Source organism: Carettochelys insculpta, chromosome 2 (genome assembly GCF_033958435.1).
Source record: "Carettochelys insculpta isolate YL-2023 chromosome 2, ASM3395843v1, whole genome shotgun sequence".
Taxonomy (NCBI): Eukaryota; Metazoa; Chordata; order Testudines; family Carettochelyidae; genus Carettochelys; species Carettochelys insculpta.
The window spans coordinates 145,587,874-145,600,171 of NC_134138.1; the positions used below are offsets into that span (position 1 = coordinate 145,587,874).

General features: G+C 41.0%; 1 protein-coding gene across 3 annotated transcripts in view; it reads left to right on the forward strand.

The window, feature by feature from the left end:
• The window catches only part of MYO10 (myosin X), a 341,810-nt gene that overhangs the window by 215,121 nt on the left and 114,391 nt on the right, over positions 1-12,298 (forward strand). The gene's annotated exons all lie outside the window — the stretch shown is intronic.

The window sequence follows — 12,298 nt, forward strand, 5'->3', positions numbered from 1 at the left end:
ATGCATAGATGCTCCAAAACATTCTAATCTCTTCATTGGTGGCTGGGCAGCTGTAGTTTCAAGCACCGTCCAGTTGATTAACAGAGTGCCCACAGCCGGCAGCATGTGTGTCCATTGGTGGTGTGCACTTGCACATGCCTTGGCGCACATAATAAAACTTATTCTGCACATGGATAGAAAACATTAGCAGGAACTTTGTTCTTTATGAGTGTATGCTATGTGATTGGGTCTTTATTTCATCATGGAGACCTCTGAAGTCCTTCAAGAGAGACAGGTGTTCTGATGATATTGTTGCTCATAACATACATCAAACACCTGGTCAAGCGGAGGGGAGCGGGGTGCAGCTGCTGGGCACTTGGAGTGCAAGCGCTGGCTGCCTCCTGGTTCCTGGCTCCCCACCACTTGTAATATTCCCTAGTGTGTGTGTCATTTCCATGCCCCCTTCGCAGAAGGTGGCTAGTGTAGTGTGGTGTAGCCTTTGTGTGCTATCTCAGTTATATGTGTGTCTGTTTTCTTGCATGTGTATGCATCAAAAATTGCACTTTTGAGAAGTACCCCAATGAAGCAACCCCCACATCTCTAGTTAGAAATTCAAACCCTGTGTACCATGTTGCCATGGTAATGGCACTAAGAAGGTATGCGTGGCCCAGGATAAATAGCAGTGGTTTGTACTCAGGAGCACAATGGGAATGCAGAGTATATACTCAGGAAATACTTTTAAAGCTTCTAAGTCACTGACTAGACTGTGTCCCTGTTGCATTTTGTGCTATTTCTCTCTGAAAGCCTAGGAGTCCACTGGATTTGAAATTCTTTATATTTTTGATATTCCTAAAGTGAGATTAGCCATTTTACGCTGTTGGTCAGGGAGTATCTGCAGTGATTCCTGTAGAGCCAGTGCTTGTGAGGCATAACTTCCTGTTGAGTACCATCAGGAATGAATTGAAACAACCCCAGCCAAAGATATCACATGAATGACTTGAAATACCAGCAAGCTGAAGAAAGCTGTGTTCTGTGTGTGGCAGTGGTCAGTATGTGCATGCGTAGCTGTGGCAATTAAAGATTCAGCCTTTCACAATGGACAAAAACTGAAGAGGGGAAAAGCTTCCAAGGTAGGGGGATTTGTTTCAGCTGAGTTTTTACAAAGTTTTCATTTTGTGTGCTGGAGCCTTTGTGGACTTGTCGAATAAGAACACAGGTCACTGGAGCTGCTGTTGCAGATTAGATTGGAAATATTCCTAGCCCTGTCATTTCTTTTAAAGATGGTAAGAGCCAAGTCAATTTATATGTAACTATCTAATCTAATTGTATTTGTTAATGCCGAGGAAGCCATATATTCAAACAGACAGCTTTGGCAAGGTTAGTCCCCTTAATGATTGAAAGGGCTGATTTTTAGAGTTTTTTAAAAATGCAAAGTGAGCACAACTTTAAATCCAGCCATGTATGTGTAAGTGCATAGAGAGGTGGTGGTGTTTTGTACAGAAATATCTTCTCTCCTATCAAGTCAGTGCATTAAATAGTTATAGCTGGAAGCAAATATGCACCTTATTAAGGATCAGCTACTCTGTACAGTTTTGAAAGAGATTGCTCTGGTTGTACACAGTAAACTCTTTCATATCTGACATTCTATTATCCAAAACTTTCAAGTAACCAGCATTTTAACCATAAGTAAATTTTAGTTACGTTTTTCATAAATACTGTGTGGTGAAAGTAAATACCAATAAATACAGCAAAAACAGTAGAAGTTTACAGTGTACAATAATCCTGTTGTTGGTAAATAAAGTACTCTACATACATTTTTGTTTGTTTCTTAATATCTAACCTTGTTTTTCTTTAGTGGTATGCACTGCTAGGTATACCTCTCTATTATCCAGAATATTTGAATATCTGGCAGCCTCCCACTCTTGGGTCTGCCGGATATGAAAGAATTTACTGTATTAGAATGTAAAGCACATCTGTATTTTCACTTTGACTGTGTAATGGCCTTTAAGAAAGCTGTAGGGAGAAATGGAAAGTTTTGAAGAAAGAATGAGTTGTGTGTTGCATGAATCTGTTTTATACAAGCAGTGGCAAGTCCATAATGAATTTTGCAGTGTAACTGGAGAAACCTGATGGGGCGCATTTGTTGAAATGATAACTCTTTCTTCACTGGAGTCAGGGACAAACCTATTTGCATGAAAGAGAACATGGAGTATTAACAAAGAGCCATGTGACCCTGCCTTTTTAGTAGAGTTTTTTTTTAACTTTTTACAGATGTAATAGTGTTGGTGCATTGGGGGTCTTATTCTACTGAATGCTCTGCACCCTCTACTATGGCTACAGAGAGAGATGAGAGAGCTCAGCATCTGGCAGGATTAAGTTTTTAGACAGGAAAGCAAGAAGTAATGATTGTACATTCAGGAAATCTTAAGGGAGAAAACAATATTTTTGTAAACTGTTTTTAAAATATATAGGCTTGATCTTGCACGATTGAAATCAGTAGGAGTTTAAGATGTTCTTCAATAGCAGCACGCTTAAATTCCCATTACAGATCTAGAAAGGCATTTGGTCTGATAAATTGCATATGAAGATGCGAAGCTGGAGATTTGCGACTTTTATAGTCTTTCCTGTACCACTGACAATCCATATGGTCTGCACAGGGAGCTGTTCCTGTTTACCCATGGACGAGTTACACTTGCTTATCAACCCCAGTGGAATATAATGAAAATTCTTCAATTCAAGAACAGTGCTTTGATAACATAAAATGTGAAATGTTAGGTAGAGCATCGTATATGTTAACTGCATTTCTTTTGTTAGAAGTAGTTAAAATATGACTAGATAGGTTAGACTTTATATACATAGCTCAGCGTAGGGTTGGCAGTTCAATCCTTGAGGAGGCTTTGAAGGGTCTAGGGCAGGTTAGACTTCAATTTGTATATGTATATCTCTCTGTCAGGGATGGTGATAGGTCCAACTGTAAGTGCAGGGGGCTGGACCTGATGACCTCTCAAGGTCCGTTCCAGTTCTATGAGATAAGTACATGTATTTTGTATTTGCTTCATAATAAATTCATAGTTAAGAGCCTTGCGCATGCCACCTTGCAACAAGTGAAGCAAAATAACTATGACAATGGCAATTTTGATTTTTTTCCTCCTCTGGAGTTAGATCATGTAAGTTGTCTCTACAATACCATTCCTCTTTTGAAAGAGGCATGCAAAGGAAGGAAATCAAAAATACAGATGAGGCACAGATTTACATATCTGACTCCTCATTTACATATTCTTTTGAAAGAATAAAAGCAATGTAGATGCAGTAGCTTCAAAAATAAATCATGTTTTCAAAAGAACCCTTATTCCTGGGGGGTGGCAGGGAGGGAATAAGGATTCTTTTCAAAAGAGCCACGTCTGCACTGCTTTTCTTCTTTCAAAAGCAGCTCTTTTGAAAGAGGAATATGTAAATGAGGTGCCAGATATATAAATCTGCACCTCATTTGCGTTTTTATTTCCTTCATTTGCATGCCTCTTTTAAAGGAGGAATGCTAGTGTAGACATAGCTGTAATGTTTTTCCAATAATTGCGTTATTGTCAATCCTAAGTGCTTAAAAATCATGACTTCGATATAAAAATCAGGAAGCTTTTTACAAACAAGAATTTTGGTTTCTGTCTATATCTGTTGTTTGATTGTTGGGATTTCATAGTGTACTTTGGACACATTTTAATGCTTTTTCTCTTCAACCGTGAGGTTAGAAACTTACTTCTCTTTCTCTTTTTTACAATGAAAGTGGAGTTTCTTTCATAATCACAGGATTTCATAAGCAAGCTAGGACTTTAAGAACACCACCAATTACTGTGATAAAATCACAAGGGTTGGCAATACATCCATTATTCTACATGCACCTAAAGATCTAGTGTTGCTTAAGAACATTTTCAGGAATACTTCTTAGTACCCCTTGGGGGTGTCTTCAGGCGTGTTTTTGTTTCCCTTTCTCTAAAATTTCTGCTGAGTGATTGATAGTAAGTGATTTACAAGCTTTCATGTAATGCTGTGCTACTTTAAGACTGAATATTTGAGTTAGAGCGGGCCAGATTCTGATTTCTGTTGTATTAAACAGAAGTTACTAATGCTTGAACCACTCTAGTCCTGCACCCTCTGGTCCGGCAATATCCATGGTCTGACACGACTTTAGTTAGCTAGATGATCACTTACCATGTGTGTGGTCAAGTTTCCCGGAGTCCCATAAAGTTGGTTTACAGCTGCCAGTCCTGCTGTGCTGTTATTTAGCTGTAATTTACTCCTAAATGTCTTATAAGAGCCCAGTAAGCAGTGGCGGTGTTGTTAACGTACTTAAAAAATATTGATCTCTTGTGGTTTGGTGAATTCTTTGGTTCGGCACCAGTCACTTCCCAAGGATGCTGGGCTAGAGGGGTTCAACCTGTAGATGTAAATCTTCAGTTTCTCTCTTGAAGTTGGTAGATTTGTACCAATATGACTGATCAGAATCTGGCAGAATACTTTTTTTTGTCCAAAATGTGTTTGAGTTCACCTCTACTAAGGCATCTCATGCAGGTTACAGGTTTATAAGATGTCAGGTCAGAAGATTTTGGCACCAAAATGTACTGACTGTATAAGTCATAATGCAGAGCTCTTTAGGATCACATGGCTATGGCAGCTACCTGGATTTTCTTATGTGGTTTAATGATGTAATAAATACAGTCTTCCCTTGCCTTATGAGGGTAATTCATTCCTGAAAAACCCCTCTTAGGGCGAATTCTCGTAAGTCGAAAATGTAATTACCATTAATTTCAATGGGAAAAAATTTTATGCATTCCTGAGCCCCGGAACGTGCACCTATTTATGCTAAAACAACACCAAATCCCATTAAATCCAGTGCAAGGGGGCGGGCAGGGCATGGGGAGGCAGCCCAGCCTGAGCACAGCTTAGGTTAAGTGGGGAGGGGGCACTGCCAGGGGCTGGCTGCATGGGGAGCTAGGCAGGCACAGGGGGCCCCCAGCTGGCGAGGGGCGATGCTTCTCTCATGCGGGGCTGCACGATGGAGAAGCCCCGCCGGCGGCAGCAGCAAGCGTGCCAGGCACTAAATGGGAGGGAGCGCCACAGACAGTGAGGGTGCCTGAGGCACAGCTGCGCAGGGCAGGTGGCGGCGGCCCCCTAGCTGCTCAGGGGTGAGCGGCAGCAGCAGAGCTGGGATGGGCTGCGTGCCCAGCATCCACGTCTCACAGAGCTGCGTGATCTACTGCCGGGACTTGGACAAGTCTACCTTCCTGCACCAGACTGCCGCCCCCCTGCACGGCCTCTTTGTCAAGGCCAACACAGCCGACTCCATCCCCTCGGTGCTTGCCTACCAGCACTGCCAGCCTCCAAATCGGTCCTCGTAAATGCGAAGAAATACCTTGAAAGCTGCAGTAGGGGTATTAAATGAAACTCCTCATAAAGTCGAATTCTTGTAACTCGAATGGGTGTATCTCGGGGTATGACTGTATGTTGTAAACTTGCCTTTGATGCTGTGAATTTACTGGTTTTGTTGCATACAAGCCAAAAGTGTGGCAATGACTCAGAGCACCAAAAAATTTCTATATATTTATTTACATCTATGGATTGTCAAATATTTGCATATTTTGTCCCACTGTGCTTCACTTGTTAGCCTCCAGGGCAAGTTTGACACTAAATTATACCCAGTAGCATGTGATCTTTTCATCATTTTTATGTACCATTGTTAGTGATCTCTCAGATAGCACCCATAAATCTTATCTGTGTGTAGTGTAATTACATGAATAAACAATGGATTTCTAATGGCATTTTTAACAGCGTACCCTGGAAACCAAAATATTTTACATTAAGAAACAAGGAGCAAATAATCACTTTGATAAATTCGACTGTTATCTGGAAATCTCAGTGCCTACAACTTTCTATAGTCAACTAGAGTGGAAAAAGTATAAATTGAAAGAACTCCTTTGCTCTCTCAGAGACACTGATAGTTGCCAAATCCTGTGTGGTATTAGCTTGCTCTAATGAATGGCTGCCCCAGATTCAGTTTGAAAAGACAGAATACCCACGCAAAATATGCCAGTTACATCATTTGTGCTTATTTCAGCAAAAGGAAATACCTCCCAGGCTCAGAACTACAGTATTATAAACTTGAAGCAGCCTTCTAAAGGAGGAAGGAGTGGTTTTGTTAAAAGTGCCATAGCAGATATGTCACAAACCCTATACAGCTAATTGCAGACCATAATTCCTGGTAGCAAACAGAAATACGCTCCTGCAGAAGACAGAGTTTGCATGAAACTTCTAATTCTGATTCACCAAATGCTACATTTTATCACAGGAAAAACTGTTAAGGAGTTGGCATATACTTGAACCACCAAAGGCATTTTCCTGGGGAAAGAATTGTAACTCAGGAAACTAAAATTGCCTCCCTGCTTCTTACAGGTAGTAATTTGCCACTGATTTATACCAGAGGCGAGCAGGCTTTTTATGCTGGGGCTCCGCTTTTCATCCCTGAAGTTAGCTGGGCCTCTGCAACCTGTCTCACGTTAGCAAACCGATGGAAATATCAGTTATGTTCATATGAAGAAAAAAAGCCTTTCAGCACATGGAAGAAAATAAGTTTGTAGAATGTAAATAACTTTATTAATCGGTGTAGAAATAGTAAAAACAGTAACTTATTTCAACATTATTAATAAGGTGGTTGAACCTGACACCCAGCAGCTGGTTATACTGAACCCCCTTTTTATGACACTTCATGGCTCCTCAAGGGGGCCCACCCCCAACTTTGTGCACCCCTGATTCACACTATCAGTAAAGTCCCAACTCAGCAGTACACTGAAGCACATGCCTGCTTCAAAATTAATTCCACACTCAAACATTTTACCCACCCTACAGTTGCTTAGCTGTGCTGATGAGTGAGTAGAGTGGGTTAAGCCCACAAATATCTGCTGTGAGAAGAGAAAGGGCAGGCATATTCTTGCACTCCACATCTAAGATCCAAGTAATCTGTGTGGCGATGCAGGACAGGATTTTACTATGCATCTTTCTGCTGGTACCAAATTACCATCCAAGCCCAAGAGAGCCCCATGCACTATGTCATTCACATTCTTGGTGTTACTCTGCTGCAGTTTCCAAGATCACAATATTTTCTTACATTACAAGAAATTCTCATGGTGTCACGGATGCTGTATTATAGTAATTATTGTGGTAGATGGTTACCATTCTGCTGCTGATCATCAATGTGAAATTGAATACCACCATCCACTGAACAGATGAAGTTACTGTGATTCAGAGTAGGTAAAGATAAGGGTTACAAGCAATGATGATGTTTTGTCTTATTATACACAGTATAAATAAATCATGAGTGATTTGTCATTTTGGAGAAAGGTTTGAGTTAGGGAAGGGACTCTTTACTGTTCTTGGTTTTGCTTGGTGTATTTTTACATTAGCTATATCAGGTCTTACTTTTGACTGGAACAGAAGAGAACAGTAATGGGACATTTTTCAGTTGTTAAGGAGTCAGGATGTGTTGAGTCTGGAACAGAATATTTTCTCCAAACTGTCAGGCATCGGAGTAAAGTAGGTGTTAACAAAAGCAAACATTTACAAAACTGGTTTAAACAGCCTGAAATCACACACACCCCTTTTCAGTTGATCAGGTTGCACTTGGATTTCCTTATTCAGCTTGCTCTTCAGTTACTTGTACAGTCTTCCAGACAAGACCTGAATTTCTAATATATAAGCAAGTAAGAAGACAAGACCAGCGTATGATAGAACATTCTGAAGAGAATAGCCAAGAGAGATGCAACAGGATTGAGATTTGTTTTTAAAATGTATGATCTCAGAGTTACCAAAGACTGTTTGGGCCAGAGAGGAAATTAGTTGGAAGGTTTTTATAGAGTAGCTGTTATACTGATTATATTGGATATGGCTGGATCATCTTCCAAGAGCATGGCAGGAATCTTTTATAGTTTAGCCAAATGACAAAATGAAACATTTTGGTGCTGATGAAAGGGGTCGGTGCAGATTTTTATACACTGAGCTTCTAAGCTTGGAGCTAGAGAGGCCATTTAAAATATTTGATAGGTCCTGGCAGGTAGGCCACAATTCTCTGTCTTAAGCATAGCTGGCAGTCACCCTCTGGGAGCCCTCATGACGACGCCATTGGACTCCCTGACTATCAGTTGATTAGAATTCTTGAATTTTGAGTGTAAGTTGAGTCCCAAGTCCCATGTTAAATCGAGTAGGCAGCATTACTTGAGAATTCAGGCAAAGGGGAACTGGAACATTCAGTCACCATCAGAGTTCAAGGAGGCTGGTGTCATGGGACTTAGATCTGAATTGCAATCACTCTCTATGAATTGCAATCACACTCTCTCCAGTCATGGAGTCTATGCAGCCAGCACCCACAGAGTCAGGAATTTGGAATGAATAGAACTCTATCAGTTTACCATGAGCTGAGAATAATCTGGCCTTTGAATGCTGCCTGTCCTTTGGTTTCTTAGCAACACAGATCTGGTCAGTGGAATATTTTTTCAGTGCTCCTAATTTATTCCTTTCAAATATTAGCTGTGATCTAAGCCTAGCTAATTTTCCTGTATGACTTTCAGACAACTATTTATTATGTGAAGAAGCAAAAGGAAAGGTTCCTTGGAAGCAGAATTTTCCAATTGGCATTTTCTTCCTCCAGAGTAAGAATGACAAGGAACATTGCCCTGCTTGAGAAAACACTGGGCAATAAGCCCACTAATACAGTTGGCTTTTTGCGGAGTTTTTTTTTTCCCCCTGATCTATGAATACAGTACTGAAGTATAGTCTGTATGGGAACTAATCCTATCAGAGAAAGAGAGGTAAATCATTTCCTAGTTAAAGAAAAAGAATTGTGATCAAATATCATGATTTTAGCACTAACACCCCCCACAATTTATCATGAGTCATGTATTAATTGATATTTTTCTAAAATCCCCAGTCACTGGCGCCCTGAGAATATGTGATAATCTAACATTTTCAGTTTTTGGAAAATGCACTTTGTGAGAAAAGCATGAAGGTGGGACCTAGATATACCTTACAGTCACAAAGACTCAGAAGCAATTGAAAGTAACTGTATCTTTATTCTTAAATCTCCTGGGGTTTAAAATAATATCACAATTTTCTGAGGCCTGGGGTTGGTAATGGTGTGTTAAATGAAGACTGTTGATGGTCTCAGTTTGCACCTGAAGTGTTCACATCACAGTGGGCGTTCTTCCTAGCATTTTCAAATACGGGCATAGAGATGGAATGTGTTAACCAAGGAGACCATCCACTCAGGTTGGGGATGAGAGTCAGGACTGAGGCGCATTAGAGGCACAGTGCACACTTTGCTAGTACCTGATAAACCAAGAAGTTTAATCTTTGTAACTGGCTATCTAGCATCTGAAGTCAAATAAGAGAGTAGAGAACTAAGATCCCTTTAAATATGTAAAAGTTGTGGGTTTTCATAGATCATAAAGCTAGATTATTTTTCATAGATCATAAAGGGACTACAGTGATCAACTAATGTGATTTCCAGGTCAAAGGGGCCGTGTCTAAACGAGCCCCAAACTTTGAAATGGCCACGCAAATGGCCATTTCGAAGTTTACTAATGAAGCACTGAAATGCATATTCAGCGCTTCATTAGCATGCGGGCGGCCACGGCACTTCGAAAGTGACGCGCCTCGCCGCCGTGCGTCTCGTCCCGACGGGGCTCCTTTTCGAAAGGACCCCGCCTACTTCAATGTCCCCTTATTCCCATCAGCTCATGGGAATAAGGGGACTTTGAAGTAGGCGGGGTCCTTTCGAAAAGTAGCCCTGTCGGGACGAGACGCGCAGCGGCGAGGCGTGTCAATTTCGAAGTGCCGCGGCCGCCCGCATGCTAATGAAGCGCTGAATATGCATTTCAGCGCTTCATTAGTAAACTTCGAAATGGCCGTTTGCGTGGCCATTTTGAAGTTTGGGGCTCATGTAGACGTAGTCAGGACGACCCTAATTAATTCCTGTTTGAACATGAGCATATCTTTTTAGAGTAAGAAAAAATGCAATCTTGATTTTAAAAATTAGCTGGTGGAGAATCAACCACAATTCTTGGTAAATTGTTCCAAAGGTTAACTACCCTTGATATTAAAAATTCATGCCTTATTTTTAGTTTTAAGTTGTTTAGTATCAGTTTCTAGCCATTGAGTCATTTTTACTTTTCTCTCTTAGATCAAATATTTGTTCCCATGAAGGTACATACAGACTGTAATCATACCATCCTTAACTTTCTCTTTAATCTAAGTAGTTTTTTCTCTCTGAATCTTAAGTATCATGCACATTTTCTCTTCCTTTAATTATTCTCATGGGTCTTCTCTGAACCCTCTCCAGTTTGCCCTGGAATTATGGACATCAGAACTGGACTCAGTATTACAGCAGCACTTGCATTGGTGCCAAATATGGCGAACACAAACTCTTTGTGAATAATGAAGAATGCTGAGCAGCCACGGCAAGGCAACACTCCAGCAAGGAAACCCATTAAATCACTGGTAGCATTTGGGTTTGCAATTCAAAAGGCCTAAATAGTAACTTTATAATCTGCCTTGTGCTGGTGGTGGCATGTTGCTGCAACACTCCTGGAGCAGGCCAAAGAACAAATGATGATGTAGAGTAATAATTCTTCCTGTGCGCCATGTATAATTCCCTGGCTTTGGGGAAAGGAGTTGACTTTTGTGTGTGTAGCAGTGCATTGCCCATTTACAAGCATCTCCCTACTCTGGCTGGTGAGGAAGAGGGGTGGAGCGAGGATTCCACCCTCTCCACATCACTTTTCTTTCTTCCTCTTGCCCAGTTGCTCACAGGAGGGACTATCAAGCAAGCAGTTCAGTGGTTCCTCCGCATGTCTGGAGGAGGCCTCATTCCCCACCTTCCCCTGCGTGCAGGTTAGGGACTGTGACAATCTAACCTAACATCCTTTGTGCCATTGTGTTCAGGGGTTGCTGCTGTTGCCATAGTGGCAAAAGGGACACACATTAGTGCCTGAGTGAGGACTGGTCACTTGGACAGTTTCAAGACCCCTGAGTAGTAAGTAACAAGTACTGTCCTAGCCAATGAAGTGCTTGTAGGATCAGACTCTGTTATGCTGGTGTAGATAGAACGAAAGAGTATTCTACCTGGAGTGAAAAATAACATTGTGTAACCTGTTTTTATTTCTGTGCCACACAGGCATGAGTAACCATGTTACCAACACTGTATCTCAAAATTGTTGTATTTTGTTTCTTCAAATATAGATAGATGTGGTCTGCTAAAGAAAAAATATATTAATTTATGTATCAATTGTCTGAAATGTCTGAAAATGAATATGCTTTGATTTAAAAAAAAAAAAAAAAAACCAATATGAGTGGAACTGCCATAGTTTGTGGGTGAAATTTTGGCCTCGTTGAAGTCAATGGGAATTGTGCCATAGGTTTCCACAGGGTCATTATTTCATTCTGTGAGACTAGTTTGTATTCAGCTTGAGGAGGTATGCATCTGCTAATTTTAACAGCGTCCATTATCCTATAAATGAAGCAGTATCAGTCACAGATACAGTTCTCTTGACCATTGTCATGAATTGTGATGATCCTGATTCTGGTGAGCTTCACAGGTGTTGCTAGGGAAGGACAGCTGTCTTTTAATTTAATTCATTCCCCCCACCCCCCATGGTAGGTCTGTAACTAAAAAACAGCTTGCTTGATTTTTTCCAGGGAAGACTGCTGACCAAGTACAATGAGGTGAGAAAGAGTGGCCAGACTGAGGGTTAGCCTGCAGGGATTGGAGCCTTTAATTAGTATTACTTTAAATAAAATGACAATAGATTATTCACATGCGGAAGGGGCAGGGTCAATGAAGATTTCCATCTGGGGCCTCTGGTGTAACTTTCCCCTTCTGTCAATTGTATCAGGAATTGTATTGGTCGAAGCTGCTGTATTGAATTGTATTGGTCGAAGCTGCTGTATTGAATTGTATTGGTCGAAGCTGCTCCACAATGCAAATCCACTTTCTTCAGATGCTCTTAATTACATGTCTCTCACATGGGTGGAGACACAATCCCTGTTATGGGATGAATCCCTGTGAACTTCATTGTGGATTTCAGTAGGCTTCTCAAAATAACATATTCAAGTGGTAAGGCCCCAGTTCAACAAAACGCTTAAACGCATGCTTCACTGTAAGCATGTCGACTGAATCGGTGCCTAAGAAATAACAGGGGCTGAACATTTTTAGGAGATAGTGTGTCTTGGGAGTTATTTGTCACCAGGCTGTGGGCACTGCTGGCCAGACTCTGCCCTGGTG